The sequence below is a fragment of the Anoplopoma fimbria genome, chromosome 15, assembly GCF_027596085.1.
Source record: "Anoplopoma fimbria isolate UVic2021 breed Golden Eagle Sablefish chromosome 15, Afim_UVic_2022, whole genome shotgun sequence".
Lineage (NCBI taxonomy): Eukaryota > Metazoa > Chordata > Actinopteri > Perciformes > Anoplopomatidae > Anoplopoma > Anoplopoma fimbria.
In genome coordinates this window covers 12,782,426-12,796,373 of record NC_072463.1, presented here as the reverse complement: position 1 = coordinate 12,796,373, position 13,948 = coordinate 12,782,426, and positions in this window count along the sequence as shown.

Genomic DNA, 13,948 nt, shown 5'->3' with positions numbered 1-13,948 from the left:
AGGGTGACAAGCAGGCGTACCAGAGTCTTCTGTCTAACCCAGTATGTGTGCTTCTATATAGAAAGACTATATTAAAAGATAAACAGTTGATTAGAAAAAGCAGACGGATATCTTCCCATCTTATTCAGAATATCCAACAGCTGATTTGACTGACTGGGACCAATCAGTCCATCCATCTGCTTATACCAGCTGAGTATTTGCATGTGAATCGATGAAGGCGCCCTCTTTAGTATTCCTGACACTCAGTATGATGCATTGATAGTCAATGTGGGCATTTTCAGGTGTGTTATTGCTGACATGGTAAATACCCATACACGGGCAACAGCACTTTCTTGGCCAACAGCAACGCATGATGGCGTCTGGTGGGTTATTAAGAGAACAAAAACTAGGACTCTCTGTCATTTGCAAATATGGAATTAATGAGTCGTTTTATTTTTGTGTCATTTGCATGTCATTTACATTATCTAACAACATCTTACAGCTTGACTAGAAAAAAAACTAATTGACCTGGTGGAAATTTAAATCCACATACACATTCTTTACATGATAAAGCCCAAAAGATCTCCAAATAGTTGGATGTAAAGAAATACATACACACATAAAGGGCCAGTGTGTAGGATCTATTGGCAAACATGGAAAGTAATATTCATAACTTTGTTTTGAAACTAAGGATCCTTGTGTTTTCTTTAGCTTAAAATGAGCCATTCATATCTACACGGAGTCTGCCTTGTTTCTACGGTATCCCAGAATGGACAAACCAAACACCCTGGGAGTGCAACACCCACCTAAATCTTTCACAATGAATGAATGAATTACATTTTCCACGGCATTAAACGCACCAATTTAGATCTTCTCATCTTAATCTATCCCTAGTATTTCCTAGTGTCTGCGCAAAGTGCACATTTTATTTAACAAATCTGATTTGTTACATTTTATTTAACAAATCATTTTATTTAACAAATCCGATTTTGGCTCATTCTGGCTTCATTTACATGCTATTTGAACACCTCCGCTCTTCCCTTTCTGGACATCACTTTTCTACAATCTATGCTCCTGTGATTAAACCAAATATTTCAGATACTCATTTGCCTCCAGCAGAAGAATTAATACTAGCCTTCCATTGTATCTCAAGAGTCCCACTCTTGGGACGGGCGGCTGTGGCTCAGTGGAGAGCAGGGTCGTCCTCCAATCAGAGGATCGGCGGTTCGATCCCTGGCTCCAGCAGTCCATGTCGATGTGTCCTTGGGCAAGACACTTAACCCCGAGTTATGTATGAACGGGTGTGAATGATTAGATAGATCCTGATGGGCAGTTACCATTTACCTCCTCCACGTTACTGACTGCCTTAACAGTTGCATATGTGTGAACATGCAGTACTTCAGAAACTTTTATCTTTTATTATTCTCTCTGTGTTCATTACGAGTTTTGCCTTTCAGCACACGTTGCCATTTTGTTCATTGTAAATATATCAATATTGATTTAGTTTGAAGTGCAGTTTTAAACTGACTCTCTAAAAAGGACACATGATTAAAGTTGGGGTCGGTAACTTCTTCAAAAATATTTTGTGTTCAATTTGTTGAAATTGTCTTAACATCCAGACAGCAATCAATAAATCAAGGGTTATGAAAACAATAACCATGTTCGTTGTTTACGTTCATAATTACAATTTTGGGTGCGTGGTTTTGGAGGGACGGGCTGTCAGTGTTGCTGACTTGGCGACTTTCTCACAACATTTAGCAACTAGAGGTACTAGCTCCTTTCATTGGAAAAGAGTTGGCAACACTGGGCTGGGCTTTTTGGTTGGATTATTTTAAAATCTTGCTGGTTTCTCAAGATTACCAACCATTGCCGGCACTTAGAGTATGAAGAATACAACATGTAACTATGATCCCTACTAAGGGCCTACTTGTGGGGTCTGCTCTAACTGAAGCACCGTATAAAAATGACTTCAGAAAGCAGCCAAGATATCTATGTAGCTGTCTATGCGGGTTAGTCGTTGCAAGCATGACATCTCCCCCTCCATCCCCAACCAGCCACAGCCTCCACTCAGAGACCTTTAGCAACGGAGTACTGCTGTGTCATTACAAGATCCAGCAGCGTGTTGTCAGCATGCAGGTCACGTGACCGGTTGGCGCTTTACGTGCCAGCCGCCCGGGCCTCCTCAGGTCATAAACCTCTTGACCTGGAATAAGAGGTGACAGTGGTGTTGTGGCTGCCGGCCGGCCTCACGTGACTCGGTGCACTTACCCAGGAAGGCACTCGCATGAAACGGAGAGAAAATGACTGCAATATTTATGTGTTTGGGAAAAAGGAGGTTTTCTTCAGCAAAGTAGAGGGACATATTACTGGTATATGTATGTTTTATCATGTAGATAAATTAAGAAGGCATTTGCATCTCAGTTTTAGGCTAAAATCAAATTTATAAGGAAAATGCATAATGTATAATAGAATCATTTCAGAGATCAGTGGGCATGAGTGTCTATATTTATTTATTCTCTCCATTGTGTGTCTCAGTGTAAATGCCATTGATGCTGCCAGCTGTTTCATATATTACATTATTTTTACTTCATCACCCCCACATCAGACATACACAGGAGGTGCGGTACAATTCTAAAACACAGAAGTGTTTCCGTTACGTCTTGAATGGCGGTAATCGTACCTATGGGTCACCCGGGTGTCGTCCTCAAAGGGTGGAGGCGGAATTAGATTCAGCTGCTGAGAAAATGAAATAAAAAAAATTAGATTTCATTTAATTATTTATTCATGTTGGCGATGCAATATGGAGCCACCTGGGGTGTTTGTGTGTTTGTGCGTGAGCGTGAGCGTGAGCGGGGGGTTTCAGGTGATTATTACCTCGGAGATTTTGACTCATTTGCATGGAGGGGAGTTTATATGACCCCTTGAAATGGAAATTATGCACAAACACGCTGCTCTCTGCAGGAAGAGGAGAGAGAGAGACAAAGAAAGGAAAGAGTGACTGATAGCAGGAGAAGGAGGACGGCAGAGGTCCCTCTAGGCGCCTGTGGTAGGGAAAGACAATGGCATGACCAAGACAGTGTGTTGTGTGTGTGTGTGTGTGTGTGTGTGTGTGTGTGTGTGTGTGTGTGTACTTTAGAGTGAGGACATTTTTGGTAAAGTTGGGACACTTTGGTCGGTCATCACTTTAGGACAGACCTTCAGAACGTCCTATTTGAGGGTTCAGGTTAGAACGAGGTTTAGGGTTAAGGCCTTTTACACACCGGGGGCATTGTTTGTTCGCACTTAAAAAATTTTTTTTTTTTCTCAAACAGTTGTTTTTTGTCAAGAATGCATTCACACAGAGCGCGAATGTCGAAAATCAACATCATTTTTCTCGTAGTGAATTTCGCATTGCAAATAATGGCATCTACCAATCTAGTTTTGCGGAACAGACATTAAAAACACACACTATAGTGTACAACAACATGGAATCTCCATAGTCCGTGCCAAGACGGCAAACTTTATTACTCCTTTCAACCTGAGAAAAGGCAGCGCAGACCTTCTGTTCTTGCCTTTCACAATAAAAGCCCCAGACAGATACACAGGGGTCAGGCAATTAGTTGTGATGGTTAGAGTTAGGGTTAGGGGCTGGGGTATGCATTATGCCAATGAGTGTCATCACAAAGATAGAAGTTCAAGATTGTGTGTGTGTTTGGAGGAAGAGGGAAACCCGAGGAAGTATGTGTGGTCCTCAAATGGGTTTCCAGAATCAGGCTGATCTATTCTTTAATGCGCATGTTTTTCAAAATACTACATACTGAAACCTATGTCTCTTAAGCTTTCAGTGGCTTCAGGATTTGCTCTTGAACACTGGTTGGGCAGCAAGTTGCCAACCTGGGCCAGAAAACAGGTATTCTTCCCGGCTGCATTTGAATTATGTATCATGGAGACATGAGCTCTACTGCGCAGCCTGCGGAGAACAGAGAATAAACAAACCATCTGAAATGTGCAGGGATTTACTGAACGAGGCAAAGAAATAAATAAATCTGTTAAATGTTAACCTACTTGCAGCCGCAGCGTGCTCTCTCTCTCTCTCAAGCGTTTAGCTCCGTGGCGGTGGAAGCCCCCACGAAACACGGCACCATCACTTTTGATGTTCTCGGAGTGCGCGAGGATAGCTGCTTAGCCCTGACAACCAGCCTGTAGTCCGGGAAAAGCCCTTGTGTGTCGTAAGCTACTTATTTACTGTCCTATCGCTAGTGCAGAAGATAAACTGCTTTGGGAAGGGGCGAGAAGAGACTATTAAGCCATCGGTGAAATTACAGGAGGGTCTGTATTGAGGGTGTTTTTTTTTTTTTTTCCAAGGAACCCTCACGGTGCAATATGTCTTCCTTTTATCAAACTCTTTATTGATTTGCATATGTTCTCTCGGTGTAGCCCTACACTTTAAATCTCTAGTATTAGAATTAGCGCTAACAGATTCCAACATCTTATCTAATGTCCTTAAAAAACCCCCCCCCCCCCAACCGAACTTCTCCCCCTTTTATAACTCTCCACCATGCCATTAGAGATACTCATCGGCTTGCGTTGTAGCCTTGGTGCTTGACATCGTTCAGCCTTGTCCGGCCCTCCTTTCTTCCGCGGTGAGATGGACCACAATGAAAGGGACGAGGTGTTGTTGGGACACGGCGAGCGCCCACCTCCATTCTCCTTCCTCATTGTTCTCCAATTACCAAACAAGCGCACAGAGTGGATCCAGGGGTTATTTATGGTCCCCCGCCACCACAACGCACATATAATTACCTCTCAAAAGCTGTAATTGTGCTCATTTCTCATGTCCGGTGCGGACGTTCACTCCCGTGCCCTCAGCCCGTCGCCATGGAGATTGAGAGCCAACTGCCGCTGAAGGACATCGCAGGTCGAAGTTCGCACTTTGGATTGAGGTAAGTGGTTGACTTTGTTCATTGGATGGCAGAACTCAGGTGGAGCAGCTTGTACGTGCCAGTCAACAAAGTAGTTCATAAGTTCTTTTTTTAGATTCTGTAAAATTAGGAAAAAGTAATTAAAAACTGATGTTCTTTATATCCTTGTTGCTATGAAAAAGTAATTAAGGTACTGTCTTTTGTGTCACAGAAGTTTTTTTTTTTTTTAATCTTGAACCAAATAAAGATGCATCCAACATCATCCTCCTGCTTCAGTTTTGGACTCCAGCTCCTGGATGTGAGGTTGATTGACTAGTGATTGAAGTGACTGGTGAGTTCGTCACCAGCGTCCAGGCAATACAGAGTGACAGTTTGTATGTGTTTGATCAATGGTGCATGGCTCGGGGGACAGAGCGGGAGCAGGGGGCTGTGGAGACTCTCAGACCTCTTTGTCAATCAAAAGGCCCACGAACCGCGCCCCATGAAATCCATTAAAACCAATTTAGCCACAGCCGTTCAGCTCGGAGCTCTGTGAACGCTCCACCCATGGTGAATTAATGATGGATTTTCAAAACTTTGGTGGTTTGAGTTGATTGCTGGGTATTATTCCGCTGACCTGGTGTGTCATTCATTATTATGTGGTGAAAAGGGCTCTCAGTGAGGGACCATTCTGCATACTTTATATCCAGCCTGATCTGCTGTTTTAAAAAAAGGGGGGTTTTAAATATCTTTTATCCCTTTTTCTATTTTCTTAGCTAATTCTGACTAAATGATTGATGAGGGACCTGTCTGATTTCCCTCCTAATGTTATTATTCTGTTTCATAAAGAATCAATTTATCTCAACTTTTGGGACATTCTAAGTCCTTAAGTAATGAAATGTAGAAAATTGAAGAATTTAATTAGTCAAAACACTTACTAAGCCATCAAAAACCAAGCAACATTCACAAAACTTAGAGGTCAATCGATTCATCTTCATGAGATTTTCACAAAAATAGAAATACTCAATTAAGTAAAAATATCTCAAAATTGTACTTAAGTGCAGCACTTGAGTAAATGTTCTTAGTTACTTTCACTGGAAACGATGGTGAGGAACACCATGACATTAGCTAACAAATCAGAAAGGAGGCTTCAAACAGTCTGTAGTCATATTTACGTTGCGACACTGTGCCGTTATCGGCACATTATTGGACAAATGGACAATCATCTTTGTGTAATTCACTTAACCCTTTGCAAATAAAGTAGCAGTGTGTCTCTTTGCCAAGGTTAGCTAAGTTCATTAGCACCAAATGTTAGGCTGTATACCAGAAGTGGACGTATACGTCGGGACGTGGTTTGTGGACGCCTCAAGGCTAGCATGTTGGCCGTAGGCATCTTGGATTTTTGCTGGGTTTTTTTAAACCAGTGAACTTAAGTGACCATTTTTGGAGTGACTTAGAAATGCCGTATACAGCCCTGGTAGCGGTAGCGACCGGTCCATCATTGTAAGCCCGCCCTAAAGCAGGGCTGTGCAATGTCATGTCCCGCTCTCCTATACTGTTTTCCTTCATTTCAGTTGTAATTTTTTATTTCCTTTTTTATCTTGGCAAACTCACCTTTATCTCTCGTTTCAGATTCCTCACTTCCTGCTCTAGTTAGTTTCCCGTCTGTGTGATTGTCTGCACCTCCCTGATTGTTTTCACCTGTCCCTCATTATCTCCCTCCTTACATTAGCTGTGTCCCAATCCAGCGGCTGCAGCCTTCGGAGGACCCAGCCTTCACGGTCTACGTCGGCCGGGTCCTTTGAATACCGCGACGGATGGACCGAGCGGTCCCCGAAATGAGATGGTCTGGTCCACAAATGATTTCCTGTTTACGTCACCAGCTTTTCGCACCCCCACCCTTTTGCCGCTCCCGTCTCCTAGCAACCAGCTGCGGTTGTCATAAAAGAGTATAAAAAAGTTAAAATATTAAAATGGCAGCAGCTCTCGGTAGCTGGTTAGTGAATAGCGTCACGTAAATTAACCAATCATTTTAAGTGTGATCTGATCAGGTCCCTTGTTTTTAGTTTTAACACTAGTATCTGTAAATATTCACATGAGTTAAAACCCAATAATTATATTTAAATGTGAATTCTCCCGTTGCTGGTCCACTAGTCGCCATGTCGATTAAAAAAAAAAATCAACTTCACCGGCACGCAATGCATCTTGGGATATGTTGGGCCGTGAAGGATCCATCAGTTGTATCCTCCGAATCTGGGAAAAGTAGGCTGCATTTGTGACGTAATCGGTCTACAAATGCACCCTCCGAAGGATGCAGCCGCTGGATTGGGACACAGCCTTTGTCTCTCGTTTCAGATTCCTCACTTCCTGCTCTAGTTAGTTTCCCGTCTGTGTGATTGTCTGCACCTCCCTGATTGTTTTCACCTGTCCCTCATTATCTCCCTCCTTACATTGTGTACTTTGTCTGTGTGCTCCCCTCCGTCCATGCCAGTTCTTCTTAGCTATCTTAGTTAGCGTTCCAGACTTGTTTCCTTTGTGTATTTAGACTTTGCCTAAAGCGTGTTTGGTGACCTTTGCCTGTTTTCCGGACTGACTATCCTGGTACTGTACCAGTTTCTGGTGTGTTTCTTAGATTCTCACTACTTTCTCTGTGTCTGGCTCCCTCTGGATTATATGCAAGCATGTCAGAAGAGCACACAAGACAAGTTTAATGAATATCTGTGTGAAAAACTAGTCCCAAGCAACGAATGATTCACTAGCGTACCACAGCACTTAGCTTAGCTCCATCTAGTTCTATGAATGAATCCCACTGAACCACTTCCTGACCAAATGCTAGTAGCTTTTACTTCAAGTCCTGTTTAAAGTGCAGATATGAATAAATGTATACATGCAGTACATTCTGTTCACTGTTTGCAAATGCACTCTGTGTGTTACTGTCTGCTTCCACATCTTCGCCACATAGCCACTTGCGTGAGTGTCACAGCACTGATGCACTGATGCATGTGGATTAGCTACAAGGCAACATGTAAGTGTGTGTGTGTGTGTGTGTGTGTGTGTGTGTGTGTGTGTGTGTGTGTGTGTGTGTGTGTGTGTGTGTGTGTGTGTGTGTGTGTGTGTGTGTGTCGCGCTCTGTCCTCCCCTGACCCCTGGCTGTTCCACTGTCTGGCCGCACACTCACTCTCTCACTCCTCCTCCCTCGCCTCCTTGCTCACTCGTTCATATCAGACATGTCATCCGCCGTGGAGCGCTCGGACACCCTCGTGGGAACTGCCTGACCCAGATCTGTCTCCTCCTCTGTCCAGTTGACCACACACACACACACACACACACACACACACACACACACACACACACACTCGGGCACAGATGCACTTGACATTTGGTCACTGACAAGACATCAGGTGAGGACAGAGGAACCCAGGTGACAAGGAGAAGCAATGAACCTCTGTGTGATATTGCCCCTCTGAGCCAGAGAACACACACACACACAACCAGAGCTACACACACACACTTGTCTCCATGTTATATTTGCCTGTCAGGCGAGCAGGAATAGCAATGCTCGTTTCTCCTTTCTGAAAACCAGCAAAGGCCTCAATATTCACTGCGGCTCTCATCACAACGCTCAACTCAAAGGTGCGATACCTGCAGTGCTTATTACACCCACAGAGAAATCACATTTTGACAATGGGAGAGCATGAATTACAGGAGGGTTGTCGCACTGCTTGTGGTTGACAAATAAACAGGGTAGGTCCTTAAAGAGCCAATAAAGTAAGCCTTTCATCTATAAGGCAAAGATTGATTACATCCATTTTAAAGGATGATTCCAGTTTGATACTACTAAGGGCTTCTTTTAGAAGTTTTTGCAATACTATAAAACTGTTTGCTCAAATCAATCTGATTGTTTCATAGCCGTGATATAATACCCACTTCTGTCAGCTATGACTTCTAATTCCTTTGCACTTTCAGTTTCACTCCGCGAGTTAAGTAAATGTTAGACTAATGGTTGCTTAGCGACAGGGTTGCAGGGGGATTGCTTCCGCCAAAACGGAACATGTTCCAGACACAACTTTACAAAATGAGCTGCCAAGACCCGCTAGAAAATGGAAACATTTAAGGCTAACTTAGAGGAGTGGATGGAGCAGAAAATAAGAGGCTAATGCGGCGCTATGTAAATAAGATAGAATATGCAAGCACACTAACCCGATACAGAAACTATCCAAGATGTGTCCTAACGCCAGAGAGATTTTGACCGTAAGAAGTCACAAGGTATTGGTAACCCAGACTAAGGGACCGGAAGAACGTGGAGCAACATCCTTGCTACGCCAAGCAACACAGCTCCACCTAAAAAATAAAGACAAGCCTACAGTTAGCAAAGTCCTCCTAACGATGCTGGACAGTTTCTCAGTGGTTGCACAATAAATGGAAACAAACAAATAATGTAGTTAAAGAGCCCAATAATGGAATCAAATAAAGCTAACTGCTTCAGTGTGAACTGTCAGCTGGTAATGGCGTACTGTTAATATAGCGGCCAGTACCTGACCCTTGAGCTATGAAAAGCGGTTTGTGTTAAATGGGGCCTCATCAGGGAAGCAGACCTGTTTGGTCATGTTTAAAGTATAGACTTGGTGAACCACATGAGGAATGGTTGATTGGTTTGTTGGTGACTAACCTGGTTTGTGAACCTTGTTGTTATTGACCACTCAAATGAGTTCATGTGCTTGTTAGCAGTGTAGATTAAAGTGCCTTTGGTCTTCAGCAGAGTTTCACGCAGAGTTGGTTTTTTTTGTCCTGATGTTTGGACTTGGTACTTTTGTGGAGCTTGTGCTTGATGAATGTTGGAAGGGTGCAGCCTTTCTCCTCCACTTTTTATTTAAATTTTTTGTCAAACCCATTTATAACAGATTTTATCATAAGACCAAATTCGTAATAAACTTCAATTAGCATAGTCTAACAATTTTAGCCTCCAGTGTGCATTTACCCACAGCACTTAGCTTTCTCCTCTGTTGCAGCCACGTGATGGAGCATATTAAACCCTGATTGTATGTTATGAATATTTAATGGAATATATGATCAAACTAAATGTAAATGTGTATCCATTTCCGTGCATACTGTATGCCATATGTTCAGCACAGAGTGGGTGGGGGGGGACGGACAGACTTGTGATGAAATGGTGGACATCTGATCAATTCCCTGTCGATACTGACTGCCGTGGCCACACACACACACACACACATTTTTGAGGACACTCAATGAAACATAGCATTCCCTAGCCCTTTACTCTAACTTTAACCATCACAACTAAATGCCTGACTCTTACCCTAACCTATACCCAATTCCTAACCTGACCCTTCAAACAGGCCTTTGAGGGTCCGTTCCAAAGTGAGGACTGGCCGAAATGTCCTCAACAAAAAAACATCCTCACTCTGAAGGTCTAAAGCTCAAACTGGTCATGGCACAGATAGACACACACACACTCACAGAACAGTGACTCCCTCTCTGGGTCTCTCTCAACAATAAATTAGTATTACCTTCTCGCAAAGCCCATTCTGAGCTTCATTCATAGCTGTGACAATCTACTCTCTGAGGTGTACGCTCCTTTATCTGCTGGGACCTCTGTGTTTCTGTGTGTGTGTGTGTGTGTGTGTGTGTGTGTGTGTGTGTGTGTGTGCGCATCTGCCTGCTATAATAAGCCTCGCTCTCTGTCTCCCTCCCTCCCTACCTCCTTCCCTCCCTCTCGCCTTCCAGTTCCACTTTCGGAGCGATGCGGGTGGAGGAGGAAGTGACCTATATAGGCTGCATCTCTCTCTCTCTGTCTCTCTTTCTCTAGTCTGCTCCAGCTTCCTGCATTTCAACGATGTGTGGTATATAAGTGTGTGTGTGTGTGTGTGTGTGTGTGTGTGAGAGAGAGAGAGAGAGAGAGAGAGAGAGAGAGAGAGAGAGAGGAAGGCATATATGAATAATTCAGCGGATGCCTCAACACGACCGCCTTCAATAAAACCATCCCCCTTAATGAGTCTTAATGACAGCCACGGCGTGGAGACAATCAAAGGCGTGTGTGTGTGTGTGTGTGTGTGTGTGTGTGTGTACAGTCAGTGCGTGGGTGCGTAGGAAAGAGGGAGCATCGGCACTGATGGCGTGTGCTCGGTTAATGGCGTGCGTGCGTCGCAGCGAGCACACCTGCCCTGCGCTCTCCAGCGTGCGCTCTCGCCCAGAATACAGAGCCAAGTGCTGCCTTTGCCCCGGGCTCTGTCAAGGTTGCCCAGGGTAATACTACCTGAGGCTTTGAAAAGAACATGAAGGCTGACTTCTCAGCAGGGGAGGTGAGAGGAGACGCTTGCTGGGGGGGGAGGAGCAGCTGAGGAGAGGAGCAACCTCCCATCAGCTCTTGGGCTTGTTTGTGGGGTTTTGAACTCGGAAAAGTGACTCCCTCCTTCTGGTAGTGGTTGCGGCACGTCTTTATTCTTGTTTCCCCCACCTTGATCGCTTTATCACGCTGACTGGAGAATCCTCCTTCTGCAGCTTATGATTCTGTAGAATTCATGTCAGCCGAGGCTTCATCAGGTCTTTGTATGGACGGTTGAGGACACAATGCCTATAAAAAGTATTCACCCCCCTTTGGATGTTTTCCCCTTTTGTTGCTTTTATACATGAAATCATGGTCAATATAATTTGGCTTTTTTGACAAACATTTGTAAAATAAAGTGAAAACAGATTTTTACAAACTAATGTCAATTAATTAAAAATATATAGTGTAAAATAAGTGTTTGCATAAATATTCACCCCCTTTAAAGTGACTGACCTAATTCAACAGAGGTCCAGCTAGTTGACGCCAGCAGTGTCACAATTAGTGAAATGGAGATCACCTGAGTGCAGTTGATGTGTGTCAAGTGATTGCAGTATAAAAACACCTGTGTCTGGGAGGTCCAGTCTCTGGTTCATCAGTATTCCTGCTACAATTGCAACATGAAGACAAAAGAACACTCCAAGCAACTCAGAGAAAAGATCATTGAAAAGTATAAGTCAGGAGATGGCTACAAACAGATTTCCAACTCACTGGACATCCCACAGAGTTAAATCCATCATTAAGAAATGGAAGTAGTATGGCACTTAAATCTGCCTAGAGCTGGCCGTCCTCACAAACTGAACGACCGGGCAAGAAACAGACTGGTGAGGGAGGCCACCAAGACACCTACGACCACTCTGAAGGAGTTAAAAGCTTCAGTGGCTCAGATGGGAGAGACTGTACATACAACAACTGTTGCCCGGGTTCTTCACCAGTCGAAGCTGTATGGGAGAGTGGCAAAGAGAAAGCCACTGTTGAAAAAAGCTCATATGAAATCTCGCCTGGAATTCGGCCAAAGCCATGTGGGAGACTCCAAGGTCAATTGGAAGAAGGTTCTTTGGTCTGATGAGACAAAAATTGAGCTTTTTGGCCATCAGACTAGACGCTATGTTTGGCGAACACCAAACACTGCACATCACCACAAACACACCATCTCCACCGTGAAGCATGGTGGTGGCAGCATCATGCTCTGGGGATGCTTCTCAGCAGCCCTGGAAGGCTTGTAAAGGTAGAGGGGAACATGAATGCAGAAAAATATCACCAAATCCTGGAGGATAAGTCTGCAAGAGAATTACGACTTGGGAGAAGATTTATTTTCCAGCAAGACAACAAGCCCAAGCATACAGCAAAAGCTCCACAGAAATGGTTCAAAGACAACAAGGTGAATGTTCTGGAGTGGCCAAGTCAAAGCACAGATCTCAATACAATCGAGAGTTTGTGGCTGGACTTGAAAAGAGCTGTTCACGCCCGATTCCTGAGCAACCTGACAGAGCTTGAGCTGTTTTGCAAGGAAGAATGGAGAAAAGTTGCAGTGTCCAGATGTGCCAGCCTGATTGAGACATATCCACACAGACTCAGTGCTGTGATTGCAGCCAAAGGTGCATCTACTAAATACTGACCTGAAGGGGGTGAATATTTATGCAATCATTTACTTTACCTTATATATTTTTAATTAATTGACATTATTTTGTAAAAATCTGTTTTCACTTTGATATTAAAGAGTTTTTTTGTTTTTTTTTCTCCAAATTCTTGTCAAAAAAGCCAAATTATATTGACCATGATTTCATGTATGAAAGCAACAAAAGGTTGAAACATCCAAGGGGGTGAATACTTTTTATAGGCATTGTAACTGCACGGTAACGGAACATTTCAGTGAGAACAAAAACCTAATTGCTAATGTATGATGTCTCCCTTTTGTTGGGAATAAAGTTTGACATTTAGGTCAAGTCTCTACTATTCAATCCAATTCATAAAAGCACCTTTCACTGCACGCTCATTCAAAGGATCACTTTAATTTGACTTGACAGTAGAATGAAAACATATTTTGTCATCTGCTGTACTTCATGGTGTAGCACAAAGCCTTCATTGAAGGCGAACGTCTAATAAGTGTTGTCATTAACCTTTTGCTTCCATTAGATCTAATGTTTAGTAACTTCAAAGTCAAACATTTCTTTCCCAACAGTATTACAGTACACTTTACGTACATTAGAAACCAACAGGTTATGCTTTGTAAGGTTTAAACTATTTAAACGTGAAATCCTACCTCTACCCTATACGTGTTCAGTAAATTCCAAACTTAAATCACTCTGACAACGGAGCAAACGCTATCTGCTCCTGAAGACTGTGACGCGGTTGAAAGCCCTGGGGTAAATAAGCTATTAAGTAGTTCTGAGTGATCCGAGTTGGATTTGCCAAACCCTGTTAATTGTACAAAGTTGTCGTAAATTGCTTGTTTCCACCTGATCATTAGCATAACTGACTGCCCCAAATTGCTACATGAGACCTACTGCTGTGCTGCTTATGTGGGCAGGTTCCATTCACAAATGGCCCCCAAGAGTTAGAAAGCATAACGTCTTGCTGTTAATGTAACAAAGTTAGCAGTTATTATATTATTACGGTCATCAACATCGTGTCATTGCAGATCTGTACAATGATGGAAGTAAAGAGGGGATTATTTGATATGAGGTTAGACGCCAAGAAATGTAATGTAAAAGCAAAGCGCTCCACGTCTTAATTGGGCGGGTCC